Source organism: Cricetulus griseus, chromosome 8 (assembly GCF_003668045.3).
Source record: "Cricetulus griseus strain 17A/GY chromosome 8, alternate assembly CriGri-PICRH-1.0, whole genome shotgun sequence".
Taxonomy (NCBI): domain Eukaryota; kingdom Metazoa; phylum Chordata; class Mammalia; order Rodentia; family Cricetidae; genus Cricetulus; species Cricetulus griseus.
The window spans coordinates 92,065,288-92,080,420 of record NC_048601.1 but is presented as its reverse complement, the minus strand read 5'-3'; positions in this window follow the sequence as shown (position 1 = coordinate 92,080,420).

Genomic DNA, 15,133 nt, shown 5'->3' with positions numbered 1-15,133 from the left:
TATCTGTCTCTGTTTATTTATTTATTTATTTATTTATTTTAACGTTGACATAGCAATACGGGCACAGGTGGGAGTATACTGAAATGCTACGAGTTCCTTGCTCTCCCCTGATTCCAGTCCCCCTTCTAGTCTATTAGTTATTATTTATTTATTTTATGATTCTTAGCTCAATGGTCCTTATTTTAGATTGGACTTCTTATTAAACATAATAATGCTCAGGTCGGGCGGTGGTGGCGCACGCCTCTAATCCCAGCACTCGGGAGGAGGCACAGGCAGGCGGATGTCTGTTCTACAAGAGCGAGTTCCAGAACAGCCTCCAAAGCCACAGAGAAACCCTGTCTCGGAAAACAAACACACACAGAGACAAAAAATGTTTACTGCACCTGGTGAGATGGGTCGGTGGGTAAAGAAACTGAGCATGGGCCAGTGAGTTCCAAAACAGCCAGGGCTACACAGTGAAACCCTGTTTTGAAAAACAAAAAAAAAGAAAAAAGAAAAGAAAGAGAAAATAAAAAGAAAAGAAAAATAAGAAATTGCCCCCGGGGGCAGTGATGAATCTGTGTTAATAATGTTACCTGTGGGTTATTTGAGACAGAGTTTCTCTTTGTAGCCTTGGATGTTCTGTAACTCAATCTGTAGAACAGGCTAGCCTTGATCTCACAGAGATCTGCCTGTCTTGGCCTCCGCAGTGCTGGGATGAAAGGCGTGACCACCACTGCCTGGCTATATTAAAAAACAAAAGTTATATTTGACCTGAGTGGGAGAATATGATCTTAATAAGTGTAAGGCCCAGGCTTGAGCCCTAGAGCTGCAGGCAGAACGGCACCAGAGGACAATACCTTGTCACAGGTTCCCAGATCTTAGCACAACTGACACCATGATGGAAATGCTGTTTAAGCCATAGAAGCACGAGAATTTGAATTGCCTATGAGAAAACTCCATGAAAACAAGACAAGAGTCTTGTGACCTCAGTTTCTTCAAAATGTGGGCTTGGTCTTTTAATGTGCTTTCATGCTCTTTCCAGGTGTAGCAGATAGGAGTGAGTTTGCTTCAAATTACCCATTGCAGCTTATTTCTTTGCTTCTTTTGTTTTGTTTGTTTTTCCAGGACAGGGTTTCTCTGTGTAGTCCTGGCTGTCCTGGAACTCACTATGTAGACCAGGCTGGGCTCAAACTCAGAGATCCCCCTGCCTCCATGTAGACCACCATGCCTGGCTGCTGCTTGCTAATGTTATTCAGAATGTTTAGAACCTGAACTCATGTGAACTTTACTCTTAAAAACCTTTTTTAACTCTCAAAGTATAAATTATCTGATGTTCTAATATAGTTGGCTATTGCGTGAGACTTTAGTCTGCCTCATTCATCAGTTCCAATCTCCATGGTCCCAGTCCCTCTGGAGCTGTGGCAGACAGCACCACCTGCTAAAACAAAACCTAATCCATCAAAATCCACAGTTCTGGGAAACTCTTTAAATTTACTGATCTTGCTGTTTGGCTTCTGTAGTTCTGCTTCCTGCTAACTCTTCTTGTTAACTGAGGTGTATCAACCCAGGATGTGGTTTTGTGCTTAAAAAATTAGCCCTGAGAAAGTCTTGGGCTACACCGGGATCCTGAACACCCAGTGTAGTCTCTGGCTGGCTAATACAGACTTTCTACTGGCTTAAACCCGTGTCCAAGTAGTCTTCTCTAGTGGATACCAACAACTCCATGAGTCCATGAGTGAGAGAAGGTAGAAGAAAAAGTGTTCTATGATCTCATTCATACCTGCAATAGTAAGGAAGAACGAAAGGGAAGGAAGGAAGGAAAGAAAGAAGGAAGTTAGGAGATTTGTAGCTTAAGAGTTTTGCAGACAACAAAGTTTACAGCATTTTAAAAGAGCTGGGTAGGGGCCAAGCCTTGGTGGCAAGTGCCTTTAATCCCAGCACTCAGGAGGCAGAGGCAGGTGGATCTCTATGAGTTCGAGGCCAGCCTGGTCTCCAGAGTGAGTGCCAGGATAGGTTCCAAAGCTACACAGAGAAACCCTGTCTCAAAAACCAAAAAAAAAAAAAAAAAAAAAAAAAAAAAAAAAAAAAAAAAAAAGAGCTGGGTAGGACTGACTTTCGTCACTTAGCTGCTAAAATGGCATTTGAAGAGATCTCAGTTTAAATGTGTATCTAAATTGTCCACTAAGCTTCGGGGTTATCCACCAGAAGAAGCTGGTGTCCTAAATTGTTCCCTTCTCCTCCTCCTCATCTCTTTTTTTAGGGAGATTGCAGGTGAGTTCCACTATGCTCCACTTCTGATTCTTTTCTTCTTTTTTTGTTTTTTGAGGTAGAATTTCTCTGTGTAGTCCTGGCTGTCATGGAATTCACTCTGGAGACCAGGCTGGCCTCAAACTCACAGAGTTATGCATGCCTCTGCTTCCCAAGTGCTGGGATTAAAGACGTGTACTGTCACCACCACCAGGCTTCCTTTTTGTTTGGTTTTTGTTTTTAGGTTTTCTTCCTGCCTTGCTTCTTATTTGTGCCTCTCTGAATCAAAGCAAGCAAGCAAACAAACAAACAAACAAACTCTACTTGCCAGGCGTTGGTGGCGCACACCTTTAATCCCAGCATTTAGGAAGCAGAGGCAGGCAGATCTCTGTGAGTTCGAGACCAGCTGGTCTACAAGAGCTAGTTCCAGGACAGCCTCCAAAGCCATAGAGAAACCCTGTTTCAACCCCCCCACCACCACCACCAAAAGAAAAAAGAAAAAACCCTGCTGAGAATCACATTTTACTTCCCTTCCAACATGAAAAGGTCAAGCTTGGAGAGAAGAAATAGCTAGACAATGGAAATGTCCTCAGTGTAGGACTCTGTCAGGTTTGGAGACTCAAGGCCACCAGATGGCATTATGCTCTCTCTCTCTCTCTCTCTCTCTCTCTCTCTCCTCTCTCACACACACACACACACACACACACACACACACACACACACACACACACATTTTTCCCATCTGTTTTTGACTCCAGTGCTGTAACTCCTTGGGTGTTGCTGTGATTGCATTTACTTTCCATATTGATCAGCTTATGGTTATTAGCATTCCCTTCTGCAAACTTATTCAAATCTCTCTCTCTCTCTCTCTCTCTCTCTCTCTCTCTCTCTCTCTCTCTCTTTCTTTTTGAGACAGGGTCTCACTGGCTGCCCTGGAACTCACTATGTAGACAGGATTGACTCGAACTCACAGAGATCTGCCTGCCTCTACCTCCTGAGTGCTCACTATGTAAACCAGGCTGGCCTTGAATTTACAGAGATCCACCTGCCTCTGCTTCCCCAGTGCTGGGATTAAAGACAGGTGCCACCCCATCTGACTGTGTTTTTGTCTTTTAATTGTGGTAAATTTGGGGCAGAAGAATGCAGGTGACTGAGAAAGATTGATAGGTTTCAGGGCTTCTTAATTCCCTAAAACAGAAAAAAAAAAAAAAAAGTAATTGCCACATATTACCCATAATGCTCTCTAGCTTCTCCTAAAGGTGGGCTTTTCCTCATGGTCTTGTTGGCTCTGGGCCAGGAACTGGCCACAGGTGTTTTTTGATGGGTTTAGGCACAGTCCAATGCACAGTAGCTTCTGAAAGCAGCTGGACAATTTAGTAAATGCTAGGAGAAGCAAGAAGAGGGAGTGTCTCGGTTCTGTAGCATTCCCAAAGGTAACAGCTCTGAATTCATAGCAACTTTGTTTATCTTACTGGGGAAGAACAAGAAACAGGTTCCTTCAACATATTGACATAGCTGACCACAGCTAGAACAAAAGTAAAATTTCTCTCACAAGAAGATACAATCAGGGGAGTGGGAGCTCTTTCAAATTGTCTGTTTCAAACACAAAAGAGTTACTTGGTTTCTTAGAAAGAACACGTCTTCCTTCAGAGTGTTTCCTCCTGGTTGTTAATTCCTCTGCTGCACATGAGCAAGAAAACAAGCCTGTGTGGTTGGAGAGGCACCAGAACCGAACCCACCCACAGTTTAGAGGAGACATGTGCTTTTAAGTTGGAATTCACTTGAAATGGGCACCTAAAGTTACATTTTTAAATCATTTTTATGACAATAGGAGTAGCTAGGTATGTCTCAAAGGTTATTTTAAAAGAAATGTAGCTTGCAGGGCTGGAGAGATGGCTCAGCAGTTAAGAGCACTGACTGTTCTTCCAGGGGTCCTGAGTTCAATTCCCAGCAACCACATGGTGGCTCACAACCATCTGTAATGAGATCTGGTGCCCTCTGCTGGCATGCAGGCAGAAGACATAATAAATAAATTAAAAAAAAAAAAAAAAGAAAGAAATGTAGCTGGCAAGGTAGCAGATGCAGACAATCCCAGCATGTGGGGGTGGCAAGGCAATAGGATCAGGAGTTCAAGGCTAGCCTGGGCTACATGAGACCCTGTCTCAAAAAAAAATCCCCTCCATAATGAAAGGATTTTTAAATTTCTTTCTTTTGGTTTTTCGAGACAGGGTTTCTCTGTGTAGCTTTGGAGCCTATCCTGGCACTCGCTCTAGAGACCAGGCTGGTCTCGAACTCACAGAGATCCGCCTGCCTCTACCTCCTGAGTGCTGGGATTAAAGGCGTGTGCCACCAACACCCGGCGGATTTTTAAATTTCTAAGAAAAGATAGGCACAGAATGGGCTGGAGAGATGGCTCAGCCGTTAAAGGCTAGGCTCACAACCAAAAATAAAATATAAGATAGGCAAAGAATGATGACTCTATTCATACGTCATCACTCATTAAATATTTACCACATGACTATGCTTTGTATTATACCATACATTCCATGATCAAGAGAAGTGAACAGCATTCAAAAATTCAATTATGGTTACATAATTTTAAATAACAGAGTAGAAGAAAACAGGGTCCTGAAGAAGTCATTGTGAGAGAATGGGACATTTTCTTATCACATCTGGTTTTAACAGACAATGTAGACATAATGGAATAAGGAAACACGACTGAGGAGGGAATAGCGAGATGCCACACATCTGAAAAATGTCACCAGGGATGTTAAAGTTGGTGTCAATGGAAACTGCAAAGACGCCAAAAGCAGAGGGGTTTTAATGTCATGTTTGGAGCAGAATAAGTGGTTTGGTGCTTAGTGCTGACCGCATCGCAGGGGTAAATGATAGGTAAATTTTTCAGGTAAACTTTTCTTCTGTGTAGGAAGGATGACCTTCAGATTGAAAATGGTCAAACAAAGGTGTGTGGGGAGGCTCTGGGGCCCCAGAAGGGAGGGAGAGGAAGACTCTAAAGCTGCAGAAATCCAAGTGATTTTCTATTCTGTTGTAACAGGGCCCCAGACTTTAACACTATGATGTCAGGATGGAAGGACCATTCATTCAGTCCATGAAACTCAGCACGGAGACAGCACTACCTGATCTGTCAGAGCCCATAGTTCTGGGAAAGTCTCAAAACCTTGCACTTTGCTATCTGTAGTTCCATCCTAGCTAACTGTTCTTGTTGACTGAAATATGTCAATCCAGGACTTGGTTTTTGTGATTAAAAGCTTACTTGAAAAAGGCTCAGTACTACACTGGATTCCCAAACAGTGTAGTCACCAGCTGGCTAATGAAGACTTTCTATTGTCTTAAACCCATGTCTGAGCAGTGGTCTCTGGTGGAAACCCCACAACAATGTAATTTTCAATCAGTTTTCTTTCTTTTGATTAATAAATTTATAAATAAATATATGAAAATAAATAATATTATTAATTTAATTTATCATTAATTGTGTGTATGATGAGTGATTACAGACATGTGCATATCTTGGCACATGTGTGACAATCACAGGACAACCTTCAGAAGTTGCTTCTCCCACCCCAGATGCCAGGAATAGAACTCAGGTAGTTAGGCTTACATAGCAAGTGTTTTTACCTGTTGAGTCTTATTACTGGCCCAAGTATTACTTTATTTCATGGGGAAGAGGTAGGAAAATAAAAGCAAGTTTGCCTGGCATAGTGATACGAACCTTTAATCTCAGCACTTGGGTAGCAGAAGCAGGCATATATCTATGACTTTGAGGCTAGCCTGGTCTACAGAGTTCCAGGCCAGCCAAGGCTACATAGGGAGACCTTGTCTAGAAAAAATTCCAAGTAAATAAATAAAAACAAGTGTACCGACTATTAAATAAAATTAAAACAAATAAAAAGAACAGGGGCACTCTTTGCTCTTACCTAGGATCCTGGTTCATTTCTCAGTGTTGTGTCACAACCATCTGTAACTCAAGTACTAGGAGATCTGATACTGTCTTTGGCCTCTGTGGGTACCGGGCATGCATGTGGCACACACAAATATATGCCAGAGAAACACTCATACATGTAAAGTAAATAAGTGTAAAGATATATTTTTGTTGTTGTTGTTTTGTTTTTTGTTTTTGGAGACAGGGTTTCTCTGTGGAGCCTGTTCCGGAACTTGATCTGTAGACCAGGCTGGCCTCAAACTCACAGGGATCTGCCTGCCTTTGCCTCCTGATTGCTGGGATCAAAGACAATTTTTACAAAAAGAAATTGTAGACCGTTAACAAACTTTTGGCATTAACAAGTTAACAGAGGCCCTGGCTTCTCTGAGGCGCTATTGACCATTGATGGCCGCTGGGAGAGGGGAAGTCACTGGGGAGTACCCCTCGCCAGAGGTCGGTTTCATAGGATGCCCATGTGGCAGCCCTGGTTAAACTTAGTGGGTCACAAAACAAACAGAACATAAGAAGTTTTGAAAGTGTGAGGGACAAGAAAATGAGTCAAGCAGTTTCTGCTCCCACTGGGCCCCCACCAGGTGGTCAGCCAGACTACAGTGCAGCCTGGGCTGAATGCTACAGACAGCAAGCAGCATGCTGTGCCCAGACAAGTCCCCAAGGAATGCGGAAGTACCCTCCAGCCCTCAGGGCCAATAGTAAGAAGTGGACAATACAGTATTTGCTTCATTGTGTGGGGGAAAAAACCTGTGTTAAATATGTGGATGCAGACAACTTGAAGATTTTAATTTTGTTTTTGGTTTAAAGTAGTGTCTCCCCCGCATCTATCTATCCATCCATCCATCTATCTATCTACCTATCAATCAAAATATCTATCACTTCTGATAGGAGGTTAATATTTCTGTGCAGAAATAAAAATTGGTTTGTTTTTAATCCTTAGTGTAGATGGACACATTCCAGCAAATGTATTTGCAACTATTAGGTGGTCAATGCTTTGTGATATAAATGTACTTTTTCAATGTATACTTTCACTTTTAAAATGCCTGTTTTGTGCTTTACAATAAATGAAACTTCCAAATTAAAAAAAAAAAAAAGTGTGAGGGACACTGGGTGGGAGTGGCAGGAATTGGCAGGGGTGAGAGAGGGATATGAAGGAAAGGGGGGTGAGCGTGATCAGAATGCATTATACATACATATATGTAGTTGTCAAATAATACATTTAAAAAACGGGTCAACACATACATTGAGCATAATATTTTGGACTGGTGACAAGATGAACATGCTTGTTAGCAATCTCAAAAAGCTTAAACTTCTGGGGCTGGAGAGATGACTCAGCAGTTACAAATGCACACTGCTTTTGCAGAGGACCTGGGTTTGATACCCAGCCTTCACATGGAGACTCTACTGTGTGTAACTCCAGTTTCAGGGATCTGATGCCCTCTTCTGGCCTCACTGGGCAGCAGGCACACATGTGAACACATGTGGCTTGCAGGCAAAGCAACATTCACATAAAATTTAAAAAATAATTAAAACAAGCTTTTATTTTAAAAGTTTAAACAATTCCTAATAATGCTTCTGTAGCTTTAAGGCCGGATAAGTATAGGCAAATGTGCTAAATAATTCAAGCTTGGTAAATTACATTTAGGCCGGCGACTAAACAAGAGATACAAAAAGTAAAAGATAAATACAGAATCAATAGTCCTGTTCTTCTTAAAGTTTTGGAAGTTGACAAACATTCCAAGGACAGATCTAAAATATTAAATATTAAATAACCACAGGTGTGATTTAAAAGCCAGTGACTTGGTGTCCAAGAGATGGCTTAGTGGTTATGAGCTTCTTTTATTCTTACATAGGACCCAGATTCAGTCTCCAGCACCCATTTGGTGGCTGGCCACCATCCTTAACGCCAGTTCCAGGAGATCTGAAGCCCCTTTGTCACTTCCTTGGGCACTAGGCAGGCTCATGATGTACATACAAGCATACAGTCAAAACATTCATACACATAAATAAATCAAATAATGGTCACACTCTAGATGAGCGTTTCTCACCCTGTTAAAAGCAGTTTGCATGGGAGAATAGAATCGGGGGATTTTCAGTTTTTGTGCACTACAAAAACATTTTCCTTCTAACCCTGTCAGGCTTTGTCTTCAGTGCTGTGCACCTCAGCTTATGCGCACCTGCGCATACACACACGCACAGAGCTTTTTTTTTTAAGATTTTATTTATTATGTATATCAACATTCTGCTTCCATGTATATCTGCACACCAGGAGAGGGCACCAGATCTCATAATGGATGGTTGTGAGCCACCATGTGGTTGCTGGGAATTGAACTCAGGTCCTCTGGAAGAGCAGTCAGTGCTCTTAACCTCTGAGCCTTCGCTCCAGCCCGCACAGAGCTTTTTAAAGAGCTATAGTCTCACATAAATTACAAATGCTGGTTTGTGTTTCTTTCCAGAAAGGAAGATTAAGACAACAATGTAAATCTCTCATTTCTCATCAAACTCCGACCAGCTGTACCTGCTACAGATTTTTGCCTGGATCAGTGGTGCCTGTGAAAGGGGAAGGTGAATCTGACTACTTACCCAAGGGTTGGTCCTGTGAGTGTCTGAATTGAAACCATTTCATAAATTTAGAAATCAGAATTATTGCCGGGCCATGGTGGCACACGCCTTTACTCCCAGCACTCGGGAGGCAGAGGCAGGCAGATCTCTGTGAGTTCAAGACCACCCTGGTCTACAAGAGCTAGTTCCAGGACAGCCTCCAAAGCCACAGAGAAACTCTCGGAAACCAAAAAAAAAAAAAAAAAAAAAAAGAGGTGGTATTATTTTGGGTCCTTCCACCATAGGGATCTGCTCACCAGCTTGTGACTAGGAGCTTATCTAGCAAGTACTCCTTCTGATAAGATCTGAACGCAAGTTCCTGTTATCCACCCATCCTTATTGCCAGAGGGGCCTGGGAACTCGAACTTCTGACCTGGGCAGTTTCCCACTGTGCCTGCTGACTGGTATATAAGGCTTCCTTCCTTTGTAATAAAGGACATTCTCCTCGCATGAATGACCCGCTGTCTTGTCTTTATTTAAATCCTCGGGCCCCTGCCCGAATCTGTGAGATGTAGCATTGGAGCTACAGTGGAGGTCCCACTGAGATGGGGAAAGAAGGGAAGACGCTGAAGGATCACCCCTGAAGGCTGGTCAGCATTCTCATTAAGGTACAGAGCGGTTGTATTGAACATGGGTGCCGCTAGTTCTTACTCTCTTATGGGGGACCAACTGGTCCAATTGTCTAAAAAGCAGGGCACCTGTATCAAACATAAGACAGCAAAAGACTTCTTAAAAACTGTACATGAGGTCAGCCCTTGGTTTTGGTCTCTGGTGACCTTAATATCCTCGACTGGGAGCAGGAGAAGGGATACCTACAAAGGACATTACAAAGAGAAGGGCCAAATATCATACCAATTGTTACCTTTTCTCTGTGGTGTCTCATCAAGGACGAGCTTCTTAGTGATGATATGGAAATGAAAGAAAAGGTCCAGGAAGCCAAAGCTGCCTTCACAGAGGCTCAGGACCAAGAGTCTGTTAGGTCACTTCAAGCTTCTAATGTTTCTTCCTGAGTCCTCCCCCCTCTTCAGGGGACGAGACTGAGGAACACAAAGAACTTCAACTCGAGAAGGACGTCCTCAAATTAAAGCATACGCTTAAAAAATACTCCCTTGAGTCAAGTCCCTGCTTGTAATCCCGAGCATTCTAGCTCTTTCTGTCTTCCTTCAGCCCCTCCTGAAGAGCAGAGGGGTAGAGTGATGTTCCCAGTCATAGAGACAATTAATCCCCCAGGCCAGAGTCAGGGAGAGCTTGCCCCTCTCTTAACTTTAAGGAAATAAAACAACTAAAGGAGGCAGTTGTGGCATACGGGCCTCATGCCCTTTTACTCTGGCCGTTTTTGAATCCTTTTTGGACTTGAATTGCACCCCCAGTTATGTCGAGCTACGCTGTCGGGGGGGGGGGTGAGATTATTTGATTTGGAGAGGAGAATACCAAGAACTATGTAACTAAATGGCACAGTGCAGCACAGTTGCTGGTTTCCCCAGAAGCAATTTAGAAATGCTTACTGGCACAGGAGCCTATGCAGCTCTAGGCCAGCAAATTCTTTACGACCCAGCTGCATATGCACAGATCTCAGCAGCTGCTGGCGGCGCATGGAAAGCCTTACCTAATAAGGCCTCAGGAGACCAACTTTCTAAGGTCCTATAGGGACCATCTGAACCCTATTCTGAGTTTGTGGATCTACTCCTACAACTTGCAGGGTATATATTTGGGGATGCCAATAATGCCATGCCTATAGTAAAACAATTAGCTTTTGAAAGCGCCAACAAGTACTGCAAGGAGGCTTTACGGCCTCACAAGAACAGAATCCTCAATGATTACATTCAAATTTGTAGAAATATAGATGGACACCCCATTATGGGATAAGTTATTGCTTTTGCTATGCAGATAAATTGGAAGGTCAGTGAGGGGGCCAGACCTAAGACATGCTTTGGATGCTGACAAACTGGGCCACTTTAAGAAAAATTGTCCTGCTAAGGACTCTATTGCCCCCCCTCGCTCAGAGCCAGGTCTTTGTCCCCACTGTAAAAAAGGACATCATTGGGGCAATAAATGTCTATCAAAGACTGATGTACAGGGTAACCCTCTGCCTCCTCTGGGAAACGGGAATTGTGATCTGTAACATGCCCCTCACTCCCAGGCGTACAGAGCTCTGGATACACCTGTTTCCCACCCTATTTAGGTCCCACCCCAGAGAAACCCCTTTGTATCCAGGACCTTGTCAGAGGTACCCCAGGAAGCACAGGACTGGACCTCTACTCCTCCACCAGAGCAATATTGACTCCTCAGATGGAACCCCAAGATTTGGACACAAGAGTCAAAGGCCCTTTACCACTGGGCTCAATTGGGTTGATTTTAAGAAGGAGTAACACTCACTTCACGGAGTTATGGTCATTCCTGGAGTGGCTGATGAAGATACTGAAGGGGAGATCAAAATTATGGTGGAAGCTGGTAAGGGAGTCACTGTTATACCCCAAAGGAGCTAGAATTGGTCAGTTAGTTCTGTCCCCTAAAATTACAACTAATAACACCTTCTTTAAGCCTGTAAGAGGAGAAACGGGGTTTGGATCTACGGGACCTATGGCATGTTGGGTATCCACTTTGGCATCCAAAACCCTTAATGACCCTGATTATTTCAGGGACTCCTAGACTCAGGTGCAGATACGTCTGTCATTTCCCTCAACCATTGGCCCAAGGCATGGCCTCTGCAAGAATCAGATAGTAGCTTACTGGTATAGGCATAGCGAAGTCACCTAGTAAAAGTTCCCGTCTCCTAATTTAGAAGGATGATGAGGGACACTCTGTTATATTTCAGCCCTTCATTTTGCCTCATATCCGGGTTAATCTTTGGGGCAGAGATATCCTAGAAGCCATGGGGGCCATACTGGCCACACCTCCTGTGCAGCACATGCTTAGAGAGAAAGGCTATTGCCCAGGAAGAGGGATTGGAAAGAATTTACAGGGTGACTCCCTGCCTATGTCAGATAAACCCTTGTTACAGAGATCCCCTGGAGACTGGAGAGGGTTGGGGCATTTTTAATGGGGGTCATTGTTCCACAAGCTTCGCATACCTCCAATTCCTATCACCTGGAAAAAATGATGAACCTGTTTGAGTAGAACAATGGCCCCTATCTAAAGTAAAGTTGGAGGCTGCTCAAACCCTGGTCCAGGAGCAACTCAATGCCAGTCATATTGTCCCTTCTACCTCTCCCTAGAATACTTGCATATTTGTTATTAAGAAAAAAAATCATGTAAATGGAGGCTATTACAAGACCTGAGATAGGTTAATAAGACCATGATGCTCATGGGTACCACTCAGCCAGGGTTGCCAACCCCTGTGGCCATCCCAAAAAACTGGCACTTGCTTGTGATAGATTTAAAGGATTGTTTTTTCAATATTCCTCTATACCCTGCTGATGGTCAGCGCTTTGCTTTCAGTGTTCCATCTTTAAATTTAAGAGAGCCTTATAAGAGATATCAGAGGGTAGTTTTGCCTCAAGGCATGGCTAATAGCCCTACCATGTGTCAAGGCTACAGAGCCAGTCAGACAAAAATATCCTCGATTATATATAATTAATTATATGGACGATGTATTGTTGTCTGTGCCAAAAGAAAAGCTATTGTTATCTGCCTTTGGGGATCTTCAGACCGCCTTAGGATTGGCTGGCTTACAAATAGCACCAGAGAAGGTACAAAAAGAGTTTCTGCCTGGTCTACAAGAGTTAGTTCTAGGACAGCCTCCAAAGCCACAGAGAAACCCTGTCTCCGGGGGAAAAATGGGGAGCACCCTCAAAAGATTAGTCTTCAACTGGACACCCTTCAAACATTAAATGATTTTCAAAAGCTTCTAGGAGATATCAATTGGATCAGACCTAGCTTAAAAATTACTACTGGGCAGCTTAAAACTCTTTTTGATATTTACAAAGTGATTAGGATCCCAACTCTCCTCGAGTCCTTACTCCGGCAGGATGGGAGTGCACCCATTTGATTGAAAAGGCTCTAGAAGGGGCTCGTTTGGATTATACAGATTATGCCCAGCCTTTAAAATTATTAGTATTTTGTTCTGCTCATGCTCCTATGGGAGTTTTTTGGCAAAAGAATTCTATTCTTTGGGTTCATTCTCAAGCCTCTCTATGTAAATCAGTGGTATCCTATCACCAAGCTATAGTTGCACTCCTATTTAAAGCACAAAAAGCTGCCTTACAAACTTTTGGTAAGGAGCCAGATTAGGTTGTTACACCTTTGCCCATCAACAAATAGAGTGGCTACAAAATAATAGCTGTGATTGGGCCATTTTTCTCTCTACTACCCAGAGTGATTTTGACAACCATTACCCATCCAATAATCTGGTTTCCTTTTTTAAAATGCATCCTTTGATTTTCCCAATGATTATAGTCTCTCAGCCTATTTCCAAGGGTCAAGTGGTTTTCACAGATGGTTCTTCAAAGGGTACAGCTGTAGTTGCATCTTATTCCATCATTAAGACAGCCAGAATTGCTGCAGCTTCTGCCCAAATGGCTGAATTTTTAGCCTTGGTCATGGCTGTACAACTCTTCCCCACGGGGGCACTAAACATCCATACTGATAGTCAATACGTTGCTTACATTATCCAACCCCTGGAGACAGCTGCCTATGTCCCCCTATCTCCAGAGTACAAGAGAGTTTATTACAGATGCAGGGTCTGCTATGGCAACAGAGAGAACCTGTATTTTTGGGACATCTTGGGGCCCATACCCCTTTGTCAGGACCCCTCAGTGAAGGAAATTGCACAGCCGACAGGTACTCAAATCATTACGGTTTCACAAGAGCTCACTGGAGCACAATCCTTACATAAGTGCTTTCATCTCAGTGCAGGGTCCTTAGGCTTTCTTACTGGGATAATCAAAGAACAAGCTGTTCAAACAGTTAAGGATTGCCTTCTCTGTATAGAATTTCTTCCTGTGCTTCACTTGGGAGTTAATCCCCAAGGACTTTTGCCCAGTCACATGTGGCAGATGGATGTAACACATGTGCCATCCTTTGGTAAATTACAATTTGTCCATGTTTCCGTACTGTATCCCATCTGATATTCGCCTCAGCCCATTCTGGTGAAAAGGTGAAAGATGTTAAGAGCCACTGTCTACAGGCTTTTGCTTACATGAGGGGGGGATCCCGAAACAAATTAAGACTGATAATGGCCCCGCCTATGTCTGCAGAGGTTTCAATCAATGTTGTCAAGATTTTGAAATTACCCCCAAAACTGATATTCCTTACAATCCCCAAGAGCAGGCTATTGTGGAATGCACCCATTGCACTTTGAAAACCTATTTGGTTAAAGTAAAGAAGGGGGGGCCTGGAGGGTCACCTTGGCTCCCCTCACTCTACTCTATCACTTATTCTCTATATCTTAAATTTTTAAATTGTAGATGCTTCTGGTAATTCCGAGGCAGACTGTCACCGTGGTCCTCTACACAGAAAAAAAACCCTCTGGTTAAATGGAAAGACCTTCCCTCCAGCCTTTAGAAAGGGCCAGATCTGGTTTTGCTGTGGCCCGGGGGTCCGTTTGTGTCTTTCCACAGGATGGCAAGTCCCCAATTTGGGTTCTGGAGCATTGTGTGTGCCCTGTTCCTGCTGATACACATCAGCCATCTAAAGACCCATTGGGCCTTAATGAGGAACCTGCCTGTCCTGATGCCGGTGCGTCTTTGGAGTCAGGTGTGCCTGGTTATGGTCAGCTCCAACCTGGGAGGTTGCTTGTTGGGCCCTTTCCCCATGGGAAAGGCAGCCATAAAGGAAGGATTTAGAAGAAGCAAATTTAATCACAAGTTTTCAGCTCTGAGATGCCTTGTGTTTTACTAAAGTCCTCAATATCTCTCTTAATGAAACCTTCTCATATTTACATGGCTGCATGGTTTTGAGCAATTCATCCATCGCCAATTTTCTCCTAATGCCACCAATGCCTCTGTTGTTGGCCTTAAGATCACCCCCTCAACTTGGCCCAAGGTGTTGGCGGGCCAGCTTAATTTATCCTCTTTAAACTGTGTAAGGGGCCGTGGGCCCAAAACTATGCGGCTTAAAGCCCACCTTTGTAAGCCTTTTAATGACCTTTAAGTTTTCGGCTTAAAGCCAGCTCTGTGAGCCTCCTGTAACCTGTAATTAGACATGGTTTGGCCAAGTGGAACTGCTAACTGCTTCTGTTCCGAGAAAGGGTCTGGGGCTTTTCTGTTCCATGTTCCAAGGAAGACCACTAGATGTTCCAGCTGATAAGAAGAATGTTCCAGTCCCAGCAAATACCAGATGTTCCTTCTATTATCCCCCCCCCATTCTATTGTTGTAGGGCTATTTAAGCCCACTCTAAGCCCCAGTAAATCG